Source organism: Cimex lectularius, unplaced genomic scaffold (genome assembly GCF_000648675.2).
Source record: "Cimex lectularius strain Harlan isolate CLEC.00 unplaced genomic scaffold, Clec_2.1 scaffold148, whole genome shotgun sequence".
NCBI lineage: Eukaryota > Metazoa > Arthropoda > Insecta > Hemiptera > Cimicidae > Cimex > Cimex lectularius.
The window spans coordinates 222516-243968 of record NW_019392849.1 but is presented as its reverse complement, the minus strand read 5'-3'; the positions used below and the strand labels follow the sequence as shown (position 1 = coordinate 243968).

General features: G+C 32.7%; 1 protein-coding gene across 2 annotated transcripts in view; it reads right to left on the bottom strand.

Moving 5' to 3' along the window:
- Positions 1 to 21453, bottom strand: part of LOC106669003 (NACHT domain- and WD repeat-containing protein 1) — a 220857-nt gene that overhangs the window by 198757 nt on the left and 647 nt on the right. The window lies entirely within an intron of this gene.

The following is a 21453-nucleotide window of genomic DNA, read 5'->3' as shown; positions in this document are numbered from 1 at the left end:
CAAGGAACATGACTCTACTGTGATGGATGACCGATGATTTGATTTATGATTAAATGATTTGATTAATTATCAATTTGTTTATTTATTGTTAATTAAAATGATTTGATTAATTATCGAATCTACAAAATTTAGAGCTCAGGCAGTAGTAATTTTATATAATAAATGTATCCATAAAAACCATTTATTACTAACGTCAAAAATATTATAATTTGTATCCTTTAATGGATAAGACATAATATTTTCAATCGTAATGATTTTATTACATAAAAGATTAATTTTTAATTACCTTAGATCCTATAATCATCATTAATGTTTATTATAAACCACGCGTATTTAAGTTGTTAATTTTTTTAATTGCAGTATATTCTTCTACATATCTATTGAAAATTGGAATAATACAAAAACAAAGGAAATCAAATATGGATAAAAGACACAATTACTAACTAAGACTAATTAAATAATTCGTAAAATTGACAAAACAATTCGTGTCAAAATTTTCCTAAAATTATCATTACAAAGAAAGTTACATTCTTTAAGAATAAAATTATTCAGACAGATGACAGAATGTTTAAATATAATATAAAAGGGAAATAAAATTATACGCTAAATAATGCGGAAGGATGGGCATGTTAATTGAATTATTAAGAAAGTTTTTATTATGTTTCATATGTCGGAAAAGTTTCATACCCAACCCGCTTTAATACGCAGGAATCGTGCGAGATATAAATTACTCGTTTTTATTAAATGTCATGTATTGTAAAAGTTCCAGATTAAGTCCGCTTTAATTTGTAAGATCGTGAACAAAAATTCGGTTATCATTTGGCAAGTAGCTAAGTTTTAATTATTTATATTTTTTTCATCATTATTCATAGGAATAATTGATTTAATTAAAAATATGCTCAAGGAAACACTGGACACCCGTCGTTGTTGTACATTTAAAAATATATATTTATGTATTTTTATTGTCATATTAATAAACAGAATATTTATTTTAATATAAAAATTAAACGAGATCAAAAATTCATGAGTTTCAATAAAAAATAATTATTATGATTAATTTCACCCGAACACCAGAAAATCATTTAGTGATACATTAAAATTTAATTACAAATTTATTACCTAATAATTAAATAATTAATTATTATGATGTTAATGCATTATTAAGAGTAATGGCAAGTAATATCACTAAATGATTTTCTTGTGTTGGGGTGAAATTTTTTTTCAGTTTATTGAAAAAATGGCAAAAAAAAAGGGAAAATTGAAAAGGTTGGGTTGAGATGGGAAGTTACTGTCCGAGTGGATCGAAGTCACGATAGCTCAAGTGGTAGAGTAGCGGCGTATCTAGCCGAAGGTCGTGGGTTCGAATCCCGCTCGTGACATTGACTTTTTTATCTGAACTAAAAACCTTAATTAATTTCTTAAAATTCCTGAGTTTCTCATCTCGTTTAATTTGGTTTACATTAAAATAAATATATTGTAATTGACATAACGATAAAAAATACGTAGTTTAAAATAAACAACGAAGTCTTTGTGTATATAATACACCGACACGCAAAAAATTCCAAACAATTGGTTTTTTTTCTCGATATAAAAATTCTGGCCTTAATTTGTCTCATTGTTGATACCAATAATTTGTTTATGCTATGTTTTATGTAGGAAATATAAATTAGAGGTAAAAACACTTAATCCTTAATCCAAAACGAAGATAAAAGATTTTTCAATGTTACTTTTTACAGAATTTAAAATGTTTATTCAGTCTCATTTGAATTCTGAAACAATAAACTGTTTAGTTTTCATCTTTGATTTCTTATTTTCAACAAATAAACTTAAAAATGCCACTTAGTGCTCAGGATGTTGCGCGTGGTGTGGCGCTTATTGATGATGGACGTTCCATCAGGTATGCGGCTGCCATCGGAGGTTCCTACGAAACATGGCGAGACGCCATTAGACCTTTTCGAGAAAAAAGATCCTATCATAGAAGGTCCGATTCGGGACGCCCTAGGGTAACAGAACCACAGGATGACCGTTTTTTGACTTTGAGAATTTTTCGAAACCAGCAGTTACTTTTCAAGCGATTCATCAGCTCCTGAATGCTCGAGATGTACAAATTTCTGAACTCACTGCTCGAAGAAGATTAAGTCAGTATGGACTGATGACTTTTTGCACCGTAAGAGGAACCAGAACACAGAGTTCCATGACTCCCACTTGCACGAGAACACAGCTATTGGTTTTTGGATGATTGGTCTGCTGTACTGTTTAGAGATGAATGTAGATTTGCTTCACGATCTCCAGATGGGCGTGAAAGCGTTTAGAGAAGGAGATTTTAAATGTACGAACCCTGTAATTTTTCCCAGAGCCAACCTTTTCAACGTAGCTCAGTGATTTGTGGGCGGGAATTTCAATGGAGAGTCGCACAGAATTAGTTGTTGCTTGCAGATGGTCGTCGACGGCCACGCGCTATGTGGATGAAATTTGGGAACATCACGCGTTGCCTATCCTCGATGAAATCATCGATAATCACATTCTAATGTACCTTCAACAGCCAGGGTCTTAGCCTGGCCACCCGTTCTCCAAAGTTGAACCCCATTGGGATGACCTCAAAAGACGAATAAGTGCACGTCCATCACTTCCATATACATTCCATAATCTTGAGTGGAATCTTCATGAAGAATATGCTAACCTCCAGCAAAGATACATTTTGTATTTTATATTTGTTATCTGGCCGTCTTTTTTTTCTTAAGAAATTTACTTTTTTTACTTTTTTTTTCTTTTTTAGACAAAGACTAAATTATTAAATGTTAAATAGCAGGAACATTTCATTAATGTATAGAAATATATCATGCTATATTACAAGAGGATAGAATTTTGTGCCTTTCGTAAAATGGACATACTGTTTAATGTTAAATATTGCTTAGAAAAGAACATATTTAATTATTGAGAAACATTCTATTATGCCATATGTTGGTAAAGTTTCATACTCTGCCCGGTTTAATGTACAGGTAGCGTACCCGAAAAATAATATATTATGTACCTTGTCCGCCTCGTTTCGGTAGATGTTAAAACCAAACAACGGACCGTCCCGGCGAGTAGGGTGGTTATTATTAACAATTTTCCTGCAAAACCTCCGCCTACGGGGGCGTTAATATTTCATATCGGTCCTGGCTAGGCTCGCGCAGTTCTTCCGCCTGGTAGCAATTACAGGTAGGGGCGTAACAGCCTGCTGAACGGTCCCGGACGGCACCAGATGATCCCGAAATTCTAGGATATTACAATTTTGCCTTCGTTGTTTACCTTTCATTACGTAATAACCAAGGCGAAACCGCACTAATTAATATTGATTTCACGATCGAAGTCTCATTGTGAGATGATTTCAGTAATGCGAGGAGGGACGTATGTATTACATATGTCATAAAAATTTTCTATACAACATGAAATTGTGTAACGTTTTGACCGCGATACACGTCAATATATCGACTTGAAAAATTTCATAACTGACGCTTTCTCCTTACACAAGGGCCGATAAGCTCTTTAACCCGTGATCCCTTTTGTACACTCTTTTCTTAGAATTTATCACTTATTTCACTAACTAAATAGAAAAAGTTCATATTTCATTTGTTCAAGGTCTTTTTCATTCACTTTTGAAAATATTTTTTAAAAAATCAACTCAATTAACTCGAAAATGATTTACATAACGATAGATGTCAAAGCGTTGAAGTAAAATTTTCAATAATTATTCTTTAGGTAAGGTCTTGGTGAAAATGAAAACGTTAGTGTCACGAGCGGGATTCGAACCCTCGACCTTCGGCTCAATACGTCGCTGCTCTAACCACTTGACCTATCGGGACACCTCACTTGTTAAGACTATGGCTACTTTTTCGCTGATATATTGTACAACGTATGTGCGGGCTTTGCGGGTTTAAGGCAGCGTGTCAAGAATTCATTGCGGAGGGTGCAGAGCATTTCGAATCGAATTTAAAAAAACATTTAATGAATTCATTCAAAATTTAAGTTTTTTATTTTTTATTATTATTAATATTTCTACCTTATCAATTCTTCAACCATAGTTTTTTCCATTCCTCCATCAATTTCATAATTTTTCAAAAACTAATTAAAAACGAAATTGCACAACTAAAAAGGATATTAAACGGAATACGTTTGCTGAAATTTGCTCGTCTCTAGGTTTGGAAATAGTAGTTTAAAATCACCGTAGTAAATGTTTCAACTTTGAAAAAGAAAGTTCAAAGTTCTCTCTACTAAAACGCTTATTTAACGTTTATAAGTTAAATATTGATCGCATTTTATTGGAAATTTAACGTAGTTTTCAACGGATTTGTTCAAAGCCTTTTGCTTTTGGAGTTATCATGGTTTATTTGAAGCAAGATTGCGAAATCTTCAATAATCAGAAAAATGGAATAACTCCGAAACTGTTGATATTCGGACAACAGTTAATAAGGACTTCATATTTCCATTTAGAATGTAGAATTTACTGGCAAAATTTGTAACACGAGTAGCCAAAAAGCCTGTATACATATTGAATACAATTTTGCTTAATACTTTCATATTTTACTGAAAAATGCAGATAATAGATATAAATAGATAATAATCTTGAAATGCGTGCACAACAAAAGCAAATAAAAAATAAAATAGTGCTTAAATTAACTAAAATATTTTTTATCGGCTCCTTCGTCCATTGACAAAAACCCTCTGATACGTGTGTAATAATTTTTGCAAAAGTAAAAACTAAAAATAGCAAAATTATTATAAATTATATGATATGCAATCGAACTGTGAAGAACCCTGTGCTGGCTAAGTTACAGTTTTGTCTTTGTGTGTATAAAACAATAAGAACAACTTGTAATGTTTATACTCTTTTTTGTGTGTATAACATAAGAAAGTTGTTTCTAATATTTTTGATTAATACGCCATCTAAAAATGTATTTATTATTACTATTATGTTTTGTTAATAAAACTAAATTATTGAATTAATTAATATTTTTGTAAGGTTTTGTTTTAAATGAGAAAGTTAGTGTGACGAGCGTGATTCGAACCCACGACCTTCGGCTCAATACGCCAACCACTTGAGCTATCGTTTTTCATTTCAACCACAACCTTACATAAAAAGATTAATTAATTGAAAGAAGTAATTTGGTCAATAAAACACTAAATATAATGGATTTACTAAATTATTGAATTGATTAATGTACAAATTTTAAAGTTTGAAAAGCTTTATAATATCCTTAGTCGTTATATATAACATCAGGTTGATTAAATCTTGTAGCCAACATTTGGGCAGTGACAGTGGAATGATAAAAATCTAGACTGCTTACGATTTGAATGAACAGTGGGTAATAACTTCTTCCACGACCCTGCAATGATTGTTATAAACCTAGATAACCTTTTATAACCTTATCTCGAATCATTCACTCAATCAGTAATAATTTTTCTTTAACTAGGTTGAAATTGAACGAAATTTATAACTTGTACAACGATTAATGAAAGCTAGCCGGCAAATTGCCGCGCTGGCGGAAGCGGTCAAACATAAATGGATTGCAATTTCCGACGGACCGCACCGTTCAATCACATCGCATGACCTGAATCATGCCCTAAAGATTAATCAAAGAAAACGAGGAAGTTTTGTCCAGAGTCGGAAATTTTTTCCGCGGAAAACACAATGGGATCATCTTCCTTCTATGATCGTCTTTCAAAAGAATTTGCATTCATCCACTTTTTATTTCACAAGGTCCGATCCTTCATTAGATCTTTTCAAATCCTTTAGGTATTTTTTGCCGCTGGTGAACCTTTTGAAACCGGTGCTTGATGGATCTTGGAAAGAGGAGAGAGAATTCTCTGAAGTCTTACGAGTACAGCCATTAATTGTTAATATATTTTCTTTCTTCTAATTGATAAGTTAATATACATTAAAGTTGTATAATATACTAACGTTCTACCTTTTCCAACCAGCGCATGATATATTCTTGTATGTGGAAAAAGAGAAGAAGTTTCTAAAATCCTGTGTGTTACAACCATTAATTTTTAATATGTTTCCTTTCCTCGGAATGATTAACCATTTAGTAGATTACCAAACAAATTTAGATGATTTATAGTTACACCTTCAAAACTTAAAAATTGTTACAGTCAAAATTTCTACCTTGAGAAACCAGCAAGTAACGAAATCATGAACTTGGAAAGAGGGGAGATAATTAAGTGCTATCCCACGAGTTAGAGCAATTAATTATTAATATATTTCCTTTCCTTTCTCTTTAATTATTCTGAATGATTAATTAGTTAATAGGTTAATAATCAAATTTAGATCAGTTCACCTGCCAGCTAAAAAAATTAAAATAACTACATTCAAAAGTTCTAGTTTAATATTACTTTTTTGACATTTTTTCTTTATGTTCATACAAAAACCATTTTTATCGATTACTAGACTATGAATAATGTAGGGAAAGTCGAAAGTTAGCCGAGAAACGATATCAGCAGACCAAATCACTCCAGAAGTGACACAGATTAATGATGACAAATTTATCTTATCTCAGAAAAATAATAATTTCCTGCATATAATTTATTAACATCAATATTTAGGCACATCGCTTTTTTTTAAAAGATTTTAACAATCGAAGGAAGAATAAAAATTTTTCAATCGGTTTCGTTTTTGTACAGTAATTCGTTAGCATATCAACCTTTCTCAAAATAAAATTGTAAGAAGAAAACAATATGAAAAATAACCTGAAAAAGATAAAAAGAGAGTTCCCGTTGCGCCAAAATAAGAATAAAGTTAAATTACCTGGTTTGGAAAAAGGGATATAATAATTGAGGATATTAAGTAAGAATAAATTCTTTTTGATATCTGAGCCTGAAAAAATAACATTTCCAGTTATTTATTTACTTTAATTTAGTTCAGAGTTAAAAATAATATTTAGGCCTAAATATTCCTAAGTACATGCAAATAATTAACTTAGTAATTTTATAAAAAATGTGAAATTCTAATTTATGCTGGTTAATTAGAATGTTTCGTTTTACAAATTGACCAGACTCTACAAGATAGACAATTAAGGCAATACAGTTTATGAATCGTAGTTGCATGAGTTTTTATTTTGTGTGTCTAGCAGCAATAACGAATCCATGGGAAAAACATAAGAATCTTAACAATGCTGAAATTGTGATTGATCATCATTGCGACCATATCGTTGTTTTTGCCTCAACAATATAACCGCTGCGATACAGTCATCATCAGTCATGTGTGATTAATTAATTCACCGAGTGATTTATAAACGAAATATACATTCTTGCGTAGAGGAAATATTCAATTTATTTATTGTTACGGACTAGATTGAAATGTGAGAGCGGATCCGTTGGTTTTTGCATGTCCTTCATTGTGAACCGATGCGCATGTGTCAACCCTGTGAGACCTAGTCTTAATTGCAAAGGGGCTAAAAAGTCTAATTAATTTTACATGGATATCAGCCTCGTTGAAGCTCGCCGACAACCATGACAATCATTACTAAGCCTGATTAAGTCTTTACCTATTAAAAATAAAATTAAGCGTGGTCTCGTCAAAACGACATCGCTTCAATGGGTGACAATACACGCAACGTTATCAAGGATAAAATAAATCGAAACAAAGGGTCAAACATTAAAGTGGAATAAACCGAGCAGTGACTTTTGTAATATTTACAGATTAGACTTCTTTCAAATATCATGTATAATGGGACAGCTGAATGGAATAATGAGAAAGGAGATCGATAAATCTCTTAAAGCTATTGATAAACGATCCTTATTGATGTAAAGGCTTTAGTAAAAATTACTTGATAGATATCATATTCTTTATCATTTACAATGAACAAAACATGTGATGATAATTGAATGTACTTAAACGAATACTGAAAAAATGGTTTGCAACTGAGAATATGTAGTGATGTCATGTTAGAGAAAATTAATTATGGTTTTTAGTTGAGATAAAAAAAGTCAGTGTCACGAGCGGGATTCGAACCCAGGACCTTCGGCTAGATACACCGAAGAATAGAATATAGAAGGCCAGAAGTGGATTTTAATCAGACCTAATATATATTTGTATTTATCTTTCTTCCCTGTTCTTCCAAATTTCGATTAAACCCTCGCTGCACACATTATTTCCTTAAAACTTTTTTGTTTTGAACTCTGCTTTGGGGTCCAACGGCTGCAGTGCCTGAGGAGCGCAAACCCAAACAACTCTGCCACTATCAGGTCTGCCATTGTCATCCAGAAATCGAAAATCCCTGCCAATAAGATCCTTGTGTTTGAGGGATGAATTCCTCGATAATTTCCTGGACATAACGGACTGCGGTGAGGTGGCTTTCAACAATAGTTCGTCCTCCAGCGTAAATCCCAGCACAGACCATTACACCGCCTCCTCCAAATTGACTGAAAGGACCACGAACTGGGGCATTTTGTGCATCCCTTGTACTCGGTAGATACTTCGGCACCTGCTATCAACATGCACACAAAAACGCGACGCATCAGTAAACATAACAGCAGTCCAATTGTTGTTCACTTCTAGGCGCCCGCTGCACCATATTCTCCCGAGTTGCTGGTAACAGGCTTTTGCGTCTTCTCTGGGTGTGGGGCCAACTTGAGAAAGTGCTTCCCAAAAATCTTGTAATTCATTTAGGATCTGGTGGGCAGTATGGAAAAGGTTCCGTCTCTCCTCCCTTAGTGACTTAATGAGCACTACCAGGCCTTGGTATTTCCTTTGGTACCACGACCTGAGAAACGCCAACTGTCTTTGCGATATCCACTTGCCGGTGACCTCGATTACTCATTATCACTATAATATGGCAAACTTTTGGTTCCAGATGATGAATTTCCATGGTCAAAGAGAATTCAACTGGATTAAAATGAAGAAAAGATGAGAAAATGTGTTTGTTTACAAAATGAGTAATTTTCATATTTATTATTCTTAAGTAAATCTGTCATTAAAAATAAGGAACAACATTCGTTTAATTTTGGTTCGTATTTTCTATTTTGTTTTATCAAACCAACAAGAATATATCGGTTATATTAATTAAAATTAATGAAATAAGGATAAATTACAGATATCCACATTCATTTTTGAACAGTTTATGTACAAATAAAACAACCACCTTTTTTTCTCTAAGAAGAGAGAATTTTTATTTTGTACTAAAGATTCTTTTGCGATAAAACGTCTTTCTGGTCTCCGCACACTCTGTTTTATTTGAAAGACGCTAAAAGTAACAAAAACTTATTTATATCATTTATTGGAACTAACATGAGAAAAAAGTAGGTATCCGACCTGACCGGAGCTTAGAAAGTAAAAGAAGAACCAAAACGACCCTATACCAAATTATAAGATCAGATAATTGTTTTCAAAAAATAACGACACCCATGATGTGTTCTATGTTTCGAACATGTTAAACAGGGTTCAACGTTTTAATTTCAACCTTTGACAGCACCCCAGGGAACGAACTGAAAATGAAACCGTGCGCATCGTAAATTTCTCTTTCAACGAATCCAACCAGGGGCTTTGCGAATTTATATCTTCCTGCACAACATCCCAATTTTGGTTAAACATCTGTATTTATTCAACTGAGAGACAACGATCCCTACAAGATTGATGGCCTTCCGTAGAAGGAAACGTCCTCGAAGATAAGAAAGCTTTTCTAACTTATTTGCTGTCACTCGAGGAAGTACCAAAATGTCTTTTCAACACTTTCAAATTGGACACCATTCCTTAAAAGTAGTTTAAAACGCGTACTAACACTAGATGAAACATTATTGTCCCTGCCAAATACGTTGGTAAAAAAGGTACCTCTACTTAGATATACCTTTTCCCCCCAAGGTCACTATTCTAAATAATTATCATTTACGAGTACATGATTCATTCTGATATTCAAAATTCTTTGTTGTATAGTAACAATACAGTCGTTTTAACAATAATGTACGTTTATCTGAAAATTTCTGATCAAGAAATATTTAGAGCAAAGGAACTATATTTTATTCATTAAAAGAAATATTGGCTTCAATTTCCACACCAAACAAGAAACAAAATAAACAACTTTTATGAAAATATCATTATTTTAGTAAGTCACATAAATAAATAACTCATCCTTTTTCAAATACTTTCTGCCTAACGCTATTGTCCTAAGTCCGGAAAAAGAACGGTAGCAGGTTGTGAAAGTATTGACGACGTCGCAAAAATTCCTTCGCAATGTTCATTTTCCTCGTAATATTTCTAACGTGGAACGAGCTTTATTCTCTTAGGGCAATGGACCTTTCGAATAATATTCCTTGATACAAAATGTTCTTGCTTTGTACTTGTACAAAATTTTTCCTACTTTCCTATGAAACTGGACGAGAAGAGTATGTCCACCCTATGTGATAGTTTTGCCCGGAAACATATCCCGAAATAAAAAATAACTACGCAACAGTAGTTGGTAAAACATTTTTCCAATACCAGAAATTGTAGACAAACTGAAAATGCATCTTTATCGAACAGAGAACTTATTGAGCTTAGCAGCCTCAGTTTTTAAAAGAGAGTGTGCTTATTTAGGAAAATAAAGCAAATTTAGAATGCATCACTAACAATGTTGCTAGGACAACGTTTAAACATTTAACATAATTGTAGTTTAACATTTTCTATATAAAGATTAACAGTATTGTTTACCTTAGTAAAGGTAATTCAATAACATCAGTTTTGAAGCATATGCAAACATGGTTAATTTACAAATGATCACACTTTTTGGAGGACCTGATATTATCCTGCAAATAATACTATTGGTGTATGTTTTCACTAGGTTTTGACACAGGAAAGATATAGAAATTATTATTGCATTTTGAAGACATATTTATAAAGATATTTTTTCTCTAGTAAGCTGTAAAATTGGTTGTCGTTTGAATAAAAAAACGTTTATCCCTTCATATTGTTTTCACCATACAACCACATCAAATAACCATGTTTGTCAACAACAGTTTGAAGGAATAAAAAATAAAACCATTTTTATAATATCATAAATAAACCTTTAGAATTTTCATATACATCGATATAAATGGTGTCAATTTTCTAGCGTCACCCTCAATGCTCAGATAGCTAGGGTGGTCGACTTAATTACCGGGGAATTCAATAAGAAATATGGAACCAGCATGGTTCTTCTCGATATGGAAAAGGCTTTCAACACCGTTCAGCAAGACGGCATAGAGTACTGGCTGATAAGTTACTAATTCCCAGCATATATCTCGTCAAGCTAGTGCATTCATACTTCATCAATCGGTCCTTCCAAGTTGCTCTCATTGTGGGGCTCCTCTTTGTGAATAGGATCGTTTCGCATTTTGGAACGTTAGTCAGTAGTTTCCACCTTAGACAAAAGCGACTTTTTAAAAAATTTCATTGTTCAGCCGGTTAGTAATGGCGCTTATTCTCCAGGAGGAAGATAACAAAATTTTAAGATTTAATTTATACAATTTTTTTTTATATTTGTTAATATTTAAAGTGTTATAATGAAATGGATTATAAGTTTGAGTTAATGTCACAGTCATTGGCAATGGTGTGGCTGAGCATATTTTCAAATTAATTTCATGCCATTTATTAGAACTTAATTATGTCAAATTGTACACATCATAAAATCTATCTACACTGTAAGGCAAAAAAGTGGACACCTTCGTTTTTTTTAAGTAAACTCTTGCAATCCTTATACTTTTTGTTTATAGTGGTTTACTGTATAATTGTAAAGAAAAATATAAGATATAACGAAATAATAAATTAAATAAAAATTAAACAGACTAAAATAATTTAACCAAAAATGTTGTTATGGAAATAATGAAGAAAATATTCAATTCACCCTTCCGAAAGTTATTCTAAGAATGTTAAGCACCCAGCCAACATACGCTTGACTTCTTCAATCTTCCACGAATGATATGATTCTAGCAAAATTTGTATGTGTTACAAACATCACTCAAACAAATTTGAAACTTAAAAATGGTACCACAAAAAACCCAACCACCGTAACGTTAGAAAGAAGCTTTACAGGAAAACTAACAACGAAAGAATTTATTTGCAAAATCCAATTTTAAATACAAGTGGGAAATTTACGTCTTGCCCTTTACAAAGGTGCAACTATTGTTGTGAGATATTCAATGGAGGATTGATTGTCTAAGATCATAAAAATATTAAAGGTGTCATTTTTTTTTGCTTCTCAGTGGAGTTAGATTGACTATTGAACCAATTGAACTAAAATGTATTCAAAATTTGTAATTATTATAAGCCGTGATGATGACGTTTAAATAGATAAAGCTTGGTAGAAAACAATTGAATATTGTTCCATCCACACCGTACCGAGATCCGGATTATTTTTATTATATTTATTATAATATATTTATATTCGTAGGATGTTTATACGTTGTTTGTGGTTCTTTTCATTGTCAATTGTAATGACCAAATATGAAACAACCTGAATAAGTAAAAAAAGTACAAATTTTAGAACGGAGGTTAGAACTAATTTTTCATTTCAACCACGTTTTATATAAAAATTATAAATCAATTTAAATCATTACAATTAATTAAGGTTTTGGTTGAGATAAAAATGTCAGTGTCACAAGTGGGATTCGAACCCACGACCTTCGGCTAGATACGCCGCTGCTCTACCACTTGAGATATCGTGACCTCGATCTACTCGGACACTAACTTCACTCAAAAATGACAAACAGGAAGGAAAATTGAAAAGGTGGGGTTGAGAAGGGAAGTTAGTGTCCGAGTGGATCGAAGTCACGATAGCTCAAGTGGTAGAGCAGCGGCGTATTTAGCCGAAGGTCGTGGGTTCGAATGCCGCTTGTGACACTGACTTTTTTATCTCAACCAAAACCTTAATTAATTGAAAAGAATTAAGTTGGTAAAGCGGACCACGAAACCTAATAAAATTAAATCATTACTTTTCGTTAAACAAGCCCATAAAAATGGATTATTATTAGTGTGAATGCATATGTTGAGACATTCGAATTTTGTTGATTGGTTGCGAGTCACCCAGTGGATCCAAAATCTTAGGTATGGTCTGAATTTTACGCTTTGTGAATGTATTTAATGGCGTGAATGGCGAGAGGAAGAAAGGAATCGAGATTACGAACAACCTGCCGGTTTCCCAACTATATATTTAGTTTCTACGTAACTTTAACTTTTTAGGGTTGCTCTCTCATTGGTTTTTCGAGAAGTCTGAATCCCATCAATCTTAGATTAGGCTATTATTTCTAATAAAATTAAGTTGTAATTGTAATTATCTACGTAAAATTAAGGCCACATAGTTAAAAAGAGTTAATATTAGAAACAGCAATGAATCCAACATTCCTATCCAGAAGTAATGGATCGCCTGGGCTGTTTTTTATAAGCGTCATTCATCGGATGATACTCATAATAAGTTGACCCTAGCAATCAATAGGCCGGGAAAATTGTATGCAATGATAATGTTATTTATTGCTTTAAATAATAGATAAATGCTAACAGTTTTACGTGGGTTGTCTGAAATAAAGACAAAAATTAGTAGTATTCACGTAGTAAAATAGTTGAAGTTTGACGATTAAGCATTTTCATTGACAATCTAAGAAACAATTTATTATATCGATATTCATAGGGCTAGAATTAAAAAGAAACCACTAAAATTAACCTAACGGATCGTATTTCCGCTTTTTTTCGCAAAAGAATTATTACTCTACTTGATCCCGGGGCGCTTTATTTATTTCAATACAGAGAGCCCATCCTGAGAAGGAATTTATTTAAAAAGGTTTAGTTTTCTTGTTCAGGCCCCTTGATTATACCCATCCCACTCCGGGGAAACCTGTTGAATTCTGAAGACTGCCTATGAAATCCGAAGGCAAACGAGGAAAATATTAACAACGCCGGATATTCCGGCCTCACTAATTGCTCACCGAGTCATTAACACTTTCATTTCGCTACGGCAAAAATTAAAATCCCCCTTATGAAAGAAATTTAATCTTTTGCTCGATAAGTAAAAGAAATGCATGTTTCCCCTTGTGTTTTTAATCTGATTTTGTCTGAAAACACGAACTATTTTAGCACATTGTAAATAAAATGCAAAAAGTATTTATTTGTGAAATGGCGTGTTAAAAGCCATCATTTGCTCTGTAAATTTATGTTTAGAGATTCCTTAAATACAATGCAACTTAAATAATAGTCCAGTAAATTTATTGGTCAATTGGCCAAATTACTTCTTTCATTTAATTAATCTTTTTATGTAAGGTTTTGGCTGAAATGAAAATGATCGCCTTTAAACTTCTTATAAAGATAGAAGTTTTCAATATTTGTTCTTATCTTATTTACACTTCGTGTTTCAATAGTCTGGGAGTAATAGCTATTCACATACAATTATTGTGAGTCCATCTAAGTCAATACGCCAAATTATTTTTATTTGCAACGTGTAGCGTTATTCGTCTGCCGACCACTAATTTTGACGGTTTGCTGTCATTCGTTCGGTTCGAGAACAGTTTCATTGAATTAAGTGTATACAAAAACATACCCACGATGAATACTGGTGAGATTTGTTCCATTTTTGGATTTTATACCACAATTTTGAACGGCTTGCTGTTGTCAAATCTATTCGAAAATGTTTCATATGATTCAGCGCACCAAAAAGCCTACCTACGAAATTTGGGGAACTTACGTTGCTGAACTTACGTCAAATAGCTTGGGTGTTCTGAATTTTGTCCGCTGTTTTGCGTTTTGGTCCTACTGTGCGGTTCGATTCCCACCGTCCCCTCTGGCATTATCTTTCACCCTCCTCGCCCTCAAAAATATGATATGCGTGGTATCTGTTTTACCATGAGTCAGCAAGTTTTTCTTATTTTTTAAACAGATACAAAAAGTGGTCAATGATAACTCTCCTTACATATTTGCGTACATTACAAAACGAATCTCAATTTTTTTGGTTATCAAGTATTGTCGACTTCACGTCAGATTTTTAATTCAAAGAAAAACTCCAAATTTTTAAATTTATTTCTGAACCTAGATTTGTTTTGTTAAAATCCTACGAAATTTCGGTTATATTTGTCTTATTTGAATTGATTGATACCAAGCATCCATACAATCATAATAGCTCAAGTGGTAGAGCAGAGGCGTATTTAGACGAAGGTCGCGGGTTCGAATCCCTCTCGTGGCACTAGCTTTTTCATTTCAGCCAAAACCTTTGCATAAAAAGATTAATTAATTGAATTAAATCATAGTTTATACATTTAATAACTAACCGATTTCAGAACTAAGATTTATATTTGGTCCGTATTTACAATACAGACATTCGAGTCAAACAGGACGTCCAAATGTTGCGAATAAATGGTTTGACACGTAATTATTTATCAAATAATTCTCAAATAAAATTTCGATGATTCCAACGCCATGGCACCCCGGCGATAGCAGTTTCTTATTTTTCGTCAAGAAAAAACAGAATGTAACATATTGAGAAGTATCCATCTTATATATCGAGATATTAAATTCCCTCTCTTCTGCCTCATTCATGCACGTTTCTTACTCTCAAACTCGTTTGAGCAAACAAAAGCCAGACGAAGAGAAATGCCTGCGGGATAACGGGAACCGCGAAGCCGGAGATCGTTAAGGCGTCAATGCCGGAGTTTCGCATGTCACGTACGTTCGTTACTTCGAGTTGTCTCCTTGGAATTTCCTAATAATATCCTATAGTGGTATAAATTTAACGAGCATCTCGTTTTATTTATAGTTTTTGTAAAACTTTATTAGGTTGTTAGTCAAAAATTAATCCTTAGCAGACACGAATTTCGGCATTTACTATGAACCTAAAGAATCTATATACCTACTTTTTTTTTTCTTAAACACTGATGAGCAAAATGACAAAAATGTTGAAGAATATGATGTAACTTTTTATAAATCTAAATTTTAACCCTTGTTACACCTGTATCAAAATGCTTTAATCAAGTAACCTTTTTGGTTTTGGTGGAAACCTTTTTGGAGTGGAAGCTAAGATGAAATTCGACCATTTCGTGAAAAATGATCCACATTGCTCTATCACTAGAAAATGCGCAATCGCACAGACAGCTATCTCTAGAAACTGACTCATTAATTAAATCAAAGGTTAAAGTTTTTTATACCTTCCAAAATTTTTCATTTCTTGCTTGTGGGGAAATCATAAAAGGATTTTACTGGCCAATACTTTCCTCAACGAAGCTTTGGTATTTGAGCTTGTAAATTAAACCGAATAAATTATATATTTTCAAAATGAACTCATGCTGCAATAAGGCTGTTTAGACGCAGCGAAAATTGCAGATGGATCTGGCTTAACCATGTTTTTATCACAAACGTTGCGTTAATTGAATGTTATTCTAAAATTCTCTAATTTCGTGGTCCGCTTGACCAATAAATATATTACTATTAATTAAGGTTTTTAGTTGAGACAAAAAAGTCAATAGCACGACCGGGATTCGAACCCACGAGAAAAATGGCAAAATGGAGGGAAAATTCAAAAGGTGGGGTTGAGATGGGAAGTTAGTGTCGAGTGGATCGAGGTCACGATAGCTCAAGTGGTAGAGCAGCGGCGCATCTAGCCGAAGGTCGTGGGTTCGAATCCCGCTCGTGACATTGACTTTTTATATCAACCAAAACCTTAATTAAAGATTAATAAATTGAAAAAAATTATTTCAGTTTTAAGTGATCCTGTGCCGGTTCTGCATAAAAATGATTACCGTTAGTTTACGTTTTAAACTAGGGTCTTAATATATAATTTAAAATTCAGAATGTTTACATCCTTCTGAAAGTTAGTTCAAAACAATAAAAAAATAAAATTGCTATTAAGTTATTATATTCATTTTTATCACGTTCAAATCCCGCGCGTGCCATTGACTTTTTTATCTCAACTAAAAACCTTAATTAAATGTAAGTTATTCTAAAAGACGGTACTTCGAAAACACCGGTAATTTAAGATGAATATAGCGATATTATTTTAGTATAATAAAAAGTCTATAATTTATACTTAAAAATGTCAAAGACGTTATTTTTTCATGTTTAAAATATTAAAAGATAATACAAAAAAGCAGGGATTATTATATTCTTAATGTACAGCTCGAGTTATCATTATATCATAATATTTTACCTAAATATAACTTTATGTCGTACCGGGTGTTCAACTAAATTTGGAACTTACCAATAAAATAAACATTTATTATAATCGAACCAAGAACGGAAGAAAATTTAGATCAGCATCCCTTGTTTCTGGCTTTGTTTGCAATTTTATATAAAACAAAAAATATTGTATTGCTGACTATGTTTTGGCTCCGCTGATTATTAAACTTTTAGAAAGGTACAAACGTATATTAATAAATATCAATTTAAAACTTCGTTATAGATTATTTATAAATTACATTTCTACGTATATTTTATTTATTTTTTTTTTCCATAAAAGAATTACTTCTGCACAATGCAACGTTTTTCCCCACACCCAAATGTTTAACGTTTTTAGCATTGCGTTGTAATACGAATAATATCCGTACAGAAAGCAAAAACTAAGTATAACACAATGCGGATCGAAAGCAAAAGAAATCACACTGATAAATGCGGATTTTTGTTTTGAAAATAAATTTCACTCTTCAATTTCACAGAGAAGGAAGGCGTAATAAACGTAATAGAAATATACATAAATATATAATATTGTAATAGACAAAGATAGATAATATTTAAATAGATAACCAAATAGAGAGAACTAGAAATAAACATACAGATAAATAAACAGATAGTTATTCAGATATCGTGAGATGCGGTCGGGAGTGATGTAGGTATCAGAAAAACATTTTTTTTTATCGTGCCAACGTTTCGATCTTTTATTGAGCCCTGAAGATGATCTCAATAAAAGATCGAAACGTTGGCACGATAAAGAAAATGTTATGCTGAAACCTACATCAACTATCGATTAACGGTCACTAATCTCTATACATTTCTAAACAAATAGTGATGAAGGAGAGAGAGAAATTGCTTGCGTATGTGGATGTATGAAAAGATAGATAAGAGAAAAAATAGAGATGAATGTAGTGATAGTCTTATACATATATAAAATTGTATGTATATACACAGAAATATAGAGGTTTGGATATGTAGACATGTAATTAACATGACGGGAGTAAGTAGAAAACTTGCCCGAAAAGAATAAACACGAATAGTAATAGTTAGAGATAGAAAGGTAGCAAAAAGGAAGGGAGATGAAAAAAGAGAAAAAGAAAGAGAGAGAGAGAGTGAATGAGAGAGAGAGAAAGACAGAAAGACAGAAAGACAGACAGACAGACAGAACAAAAGAAATTTTGTTGACAAAGTAATTTATAAAATATAATAAGTCATATTCTGAAAACAACCCTATTATAACTTGGCATCACTCAATCTAAAACTTGTTTCTCAACTTGTTATCTTCAAAATAGTGTTTTTCTTCCTCAGCCGTATGTTTCCAAACAATAAAAAGTTTTCAGATAAAAATTATTAAAGTTTCTTAGTATCTAAACGAAAAAGATATAAGTTATATGTACTTTTTTAAAATATATATACATTCTTGCAAATTTAAGTTCGCGAATCAGATGGCCGTTTACAGTTAATATAACAGTATTTCATAATACTAAGATAAAAACTTTTGTTTTTATTAAAAGTTAGTGAGTTGAGTTTTCCAAAGTGTTTGGTTTTTAGTAAACTCTTCGATTGATTGCGAATTATAAAATTTTTTTAGCCATCGGGATATTTTCTAAAATGAAGATTAGCACAAGGTAATCAATTAATTTAACTTAGAAGCACAAGTTGAAGGAAAGGTCCATAAATATCAAACACCTTTATATAATATAATTTATCACTTAGCCATATGCGTGCTTTTAGCATGAATATGAATGAACAAAATGGACTAGAAAGATAAAAGTCAAACAAACTGATGGATCGTGTAATTATAATTTTACGATATATACGTTTCAAATATTTCAGACGAAATTTTCCGCTAATTCTAATGAGCGATAAAAATTAATTCCAGAAACAATTATTTTCTTCAACGTTGTTTTTAATCATATTATGTACCCTAAAAAATACATTATTGATTTTTTTTAGTTGCTCGCGTTAGGCCTCAAGGTTTTTAACCTATGGTTTGATTAATTTTCATTTTTAGGAGAAAACACACCTACGTTTATGCAACTTTTTTTCTGTTTGTAGTATATCTTAAGAAAACAGTCGATGTTGAACAGTTATATGGATACATTTCTATTTTTAAATTATTTATAATTATCGGAATATGGATTGAACCAGTAAGAGAAGAAGAATAATTATTTATGTACGGATAAAATCCTGTACAGAAATATATAAGTGTGTGGTGATCAGTGACCGTTAATTGATGATTATTCAGAAATCGTGGGATGCGGTCTGGTTTGATGTAAGTTTCAGAAAAACATTTTCTTTATCGTGCCAACGTTTCAATCTTTATTGAGATCATCTTCAGGGCCTGGGATTTAAAAACATTGTTTAAATTTGACAAATACATGTAGGATGTGGAAAAAAGTGAATTTATTTTGCATTGTATAAATTCACTTTGTTCCACATCCTACATGAATTTGTTAAATTTAAGCAATATTTGTAAATCCCAGGCCCTGAAGATGATCTCAATAAAGATCGAAACGTTGGCACGATAAAGAAAATGTTTTTCTGAAACCTACATCAAACCAGACCGCATCTNAAGTAAATCCCAGGCCCTGAAGATGATCTCAATAAAGATCGAAACGTTGGCACGATAAAGAAAATGTTTTTCTGAAACCTACATCACACCAGACCGCATCTCAAGATTTCTGAATAATCAGAAATATATAAGTGTATAACGCGTAATTATACATAAAATGAGACCATCATGCTAACAATATTCATAGTAATAATCATTACAATTTTACACATAATGTGGTGTTATTAGAATTTATAGTTAGAAGATAAAGAAAAAATTATGTTAATACTATGAATATGTATGCCTAGATTGTCATGATTTCTTTAGCAAATTGTGAAGTTGGTTCAGGAAAATATTATTAAAGAAATTAAATAATTGGAAGTAAGGGATATAATTTGGAGAGTACAATTTTCTGTCTAGAGGTAAGTTTTTGCCATAGTTAGTTGTGGCGTGGAACGTTCTATACTGTTTAATCTGATAAGGAATAATGGTGAAATTAATATTGCTTAGAAGTTGAGAACAGTCAGTATATGAATTGTTAATTTTTTAAAAATATAGTAAGTCGAAGTGTAATCTGCGTGGTTTCAGTGGGATTAAATTTAAAAATGATTGAAATTGTTTATAATCTGAAAGTTTTTTCTCAGCTTAAAGGCAACTATTCTAAAAATATTATTTTGTACACTCTGAAGTTTTTGATTTTCATGAGCCGTGTGTGCATTCGTGACTGGAGAACAGTATTCAAGTTATGATCTCATCATGGAGGAGTAAGATAATATCATGGAATTTACCTTTAAATATATTAAAAAAAGCCAAGCGCTTTTAACCTTCTGATACATTCAATTAATTAAGGTTTTAAGTTGAGATAAAAAAAGTCAGTGACACGAGCGGGATTCGAACCCACGATCTTCGACTTGATACGCCGCTACTCTACCACTTGAGCTATCGTGACTTCGATCCCCTTGGGCCCGAACTTCTCATCTCATCCCCACCTTTTGAATTTTCCCTCCTTTTTGCAATTTTTCAAATGTCGTGTAATCGGATTGGATTCTCGGCGACAAATGAAATGGCCACGGGGTTGAGATGGGAAGTTAGCGCCCGAGGGGATCGAAATCACGATAGCTAAAGTGGTAGAGTAGCAGCGTATCAAGCCGAATGTCGTGGGTTCGAATCCCGCTCGTGACACTGACTTTTTTATCTCAATTTAAAACCTTAATTAATTGAATGTTATTAATTGGTCAAGCGGACCACGAAAAATAGTGAATTCTTCTCATAAATTTAAAATATGGTTAATTAAAATATGATCAATTTACGTGAAACTGTTGTTAACTCTAACGCAAGAGGTTGCAAAAAAATGTTAAAAGGAAGTAAATTCAAGGTGCTTCATTATGTGAATTAGCATTTTAACAAAAATGCACCTGCAGGTTAGTTAAGTAAAACAACAAATTCTAATTAAAAAATCGTAAAACCCGTTAAACAATTGGATAAAAAGTAGGACCAGCGTGCTAAGCTCTCGAGAAAGGGGTGCTTTATCAAGCCGATTAAATGCGTGGAAATCCTCTCAACTAGGTGGATGCGCAGCACAGATTCCTTCACGTTCTGAAGGATCTTCACCTGAAAGCAGCCAGCAATTATCTAGGCTTGTTGTGTGTTGGAAGGTGGTTGAGCCGGTCTATTGATGCTTCTCACTCCTCCCTATTTTCGCTCCCTTGGCCCTCCCCCTTGACCCGTCTGCCGACGACACGCGTTCCCCCCTCATCGGCATACCACG